This window comes from Merops nubicus, unplaced genomic scaffold, assembly GCF_000691845.1.
Source record: "Merops nubicus isolate BGI_N331 unplaced genomic scaffold, ASM69184v1 scaffold31992, whole genome shotgun sequence".
Lineage (NCBI taxonomy): Eukaryota > Metazoa > Chordata > Aves > Coraciiformes > Meropidae > Merops > Merops nubicus.
This window is the reverse complement of record NW_008593394.1, coordinates 33,676-36,686: the sequence shown is the minus strand read 5'-3', so window position 1 is coordinate 36,686 and position 3,011 is coordinate 33,676.

The window sequence follows — 3,011 nt, the reverse complement described above, 5'->3', positions numbered from 1 at the left end:
GACCTTCCTTCAGTGTCTTAATCCAAAAATGGATGTTTGGTCAACAGTGCTGCATGCACTTAGACACTTAATATTTAGAAAACTAAATTCCAGTGTCTGACAGTTAACTGACAGTTATTTAGCTCACTTAGAGTATCTCTTATGTGTCTACCTTAACATTTAATTAACCAAAGGAAATTATTGTAGCCATCAGGCCAGTTGCAAAGTTTAGTAGATACTTTTAATTTCTAGCATATCACACTTGAAAATTAATAGTTTAGTATCTTCCGTCTCGAATATTTTGGCCTGAAAGCCATTTTTCCAATTATATCACCAAGGAGGACAGAAGTCTGTGCTGAACCAGAAACTCCAGCAATTATCTGCTCCTTAGAGGCCTCTCATGCAAATTTTTCTTACTGCATTACCTCTAAATTTATTAACACCTAATGAGAATACAGCTTGAGGCTGTGAGACTGCAGAGCATAGTAAGGAAAATCAGTATGGCACTCACCCATTTGCATTTTACATGTTACTCGTGATCATAATTTCAGTAGGAATAATCACAGTTGTGCTGTTCAAAATGAGCTAGAAATTGAACTGGACACTTACAAACCTGTTTTCAGTTTTCCTATTACATTATTCAAGCACTTTAAACAACAGAAATATCCTCTCAAAGTTCTCTGGAAATCACAGAATAATGCTTGTTTGTTTTATAACATGGGGGCACAGTCAGTGGGTTGAAAAAAAAAATTGCAAACAAAAATGCAGGCGTTGCATCTGTGACAAGGAGTGCAGCTGAGAGCAAAATCAGCATCATGAGGGTGAAATGTGGGGAATAAAAGCCTCACTTGTATTTTCTGTAGTCTACAGCTAAAGAAATATCCAGCAGAGCTTTCTGCTACCTCATTTCAAACACAGGTAAATCCATGGTGGCAGGACATATTGCTTAAGGCACATGCTTAAGGCAAACAAAACATAGGGGGTGAATTAGCCGCAATTAGTTACGATTAGGCCACATCCATTCCTTTTTGACTGCTGATGAACCCTCACAGATGTATATCATGTAAGGATGGAAGGAAAAATGCAGCTGTATCTCAGGATATTTGGGAATAGTCCAAACACCTTACTCACACTGCTTTCGAGAAATAAGAGAAAAGCTATGTTTCTTTACTGTATCTGCATTGAGAAGGACAGTTTTGTCATAGTTCTGACAAACAATATTTTCAGATATTTTCTCTCCTGTCCAGAAGTCATGAAGTGGCCATATGCTGTTCAAAAGAAGACCTTTTGTTCTGAGTATGGTTTGTTAATAATCTCTTTCTCAATTCCTTTTCATTCAGGAGTTAAGAACAGTGGCAATCCAGACACACCATGGCATGGACTTGCTGAACAACCTTTTGCAAAATGATTTTTTCATGCATGAAATTATAGAAGTACAGAGCTGCCAGAGAGACTTATGGAAGTTTTCTATCCAAGCTGAGGTCTCCAGGATTTGGCATTCCCCGCATTATTAGGAATCACTCTATTTTCAAGTAACAGCAGTAACAGATTATTTATTTGTGGCTGTCAGTCTTTGGGGGGGGATTATTTTCTTTGGCTTCACACAAAATGTCTGAATTATTACCTTATAGGTTACATCATAACTATACAATTATATTTATATCATAACTGTAAAATAGGTATATTCAATTTTTATTTTGAGCTAACCGGAAGTAGTAACTTTATCAGTTGATTTTCTTTGTAGAAAGCCCCACCTGTAGTGTATTGAACATCCCGAGAGTCCTCCTATCTTATCTTGGAAGGGCAAGGAAGTAAAAAGATACAGAAAAGTAATTCACTTTGTTGACCTCAAAAGAGAAAGTCTTCCTCAACAGAAACTCAAATGTTGAGGTACCTCTGATTTTTCTTTCCTTACATTTACATCTTATTTTAGTGGCCTCAATCAGTCTGTTAGTAACACCACAAATAAGGATGACTTCCAATAAAATAAAGAAGCACACCAGAAGTTTCAGTGCTTATAGACAATGGAAATAAATGCAGCCCCAGCCTCTGTTTCTCATTTCCTGATCTGGTATCCACAAGATGAAATCTGTCATTGTGTCAAAAAGCATGTGGAAAAGAAACAGGAATTTGAATTGGATGAAGAATTCCCATCATATAAAATACAAAAAAAAATTAAAACCAATACTCAGATTCAAATGAAAATAAAAAATATTTTTTACTCTGTTGTTTCTAAAAATTAAATCATATGTTTAACGGTTTGGTAATGTAGAGAAAATTCAAAATGTTTTCTTGATTGTTACCAGAAAAAAAAAGACAGGGCAAAGGAAGCATGTTGTTAAAGTCATGAGGATCTTCTTAGAAACTACTTGTTTTCCATTTCAAAGAAGTCATGGGAACCACTACCTATAGAGTTCCACAGTGATATTTAATTCATGTCTTTCCTCATGTGCCCTCTTCACTAGCCTGGAAGCAGGAAGCATAGCCCAGGAGAAGGGCTCCTGGCTGTCACACTGTGATCACAGGACAAGGCTGCAGCAGGGTCCAACAATTGCCACTCAGTTTCCACAAATAATGTGTTTTCACTAATTGCAGTCCACACCAGAGCAGGCTGTTGCTTTGCAAACTGGTTTGTGGGGATGAAAGCTGGAGACTGCGTCACTAGGAGTCATACCATTGAGTGCGAGAAGGCCAGAAGGTCCTCTGATTTCTGTGTACCCCCAAAACACAGCCCTGGGTCAGCTGTGTAACTGTGGGCAGGTGTCCCCAGGTGTGTTACTAATGCCAGCAACCCCCCCCGCCTCAGACAGCTTCAGGGATGACATTAATGTGGTACGCAGGGCAGTTTGCAGGACCTGTCCCTTGGGAGACAGACATGCCAACTGCCAGGGTCCCGATGCCACATCCACACATCCTCACCAACGTCCTTCCCTACGTACGGAGCAGCTCATGCCTAACCTCCTCCTCCCCCACACCCGAGTTCGGCTGCGGCAGCAGGTGGGCCCAGGGGGCTGCCCGACGCCCCCGGCCCC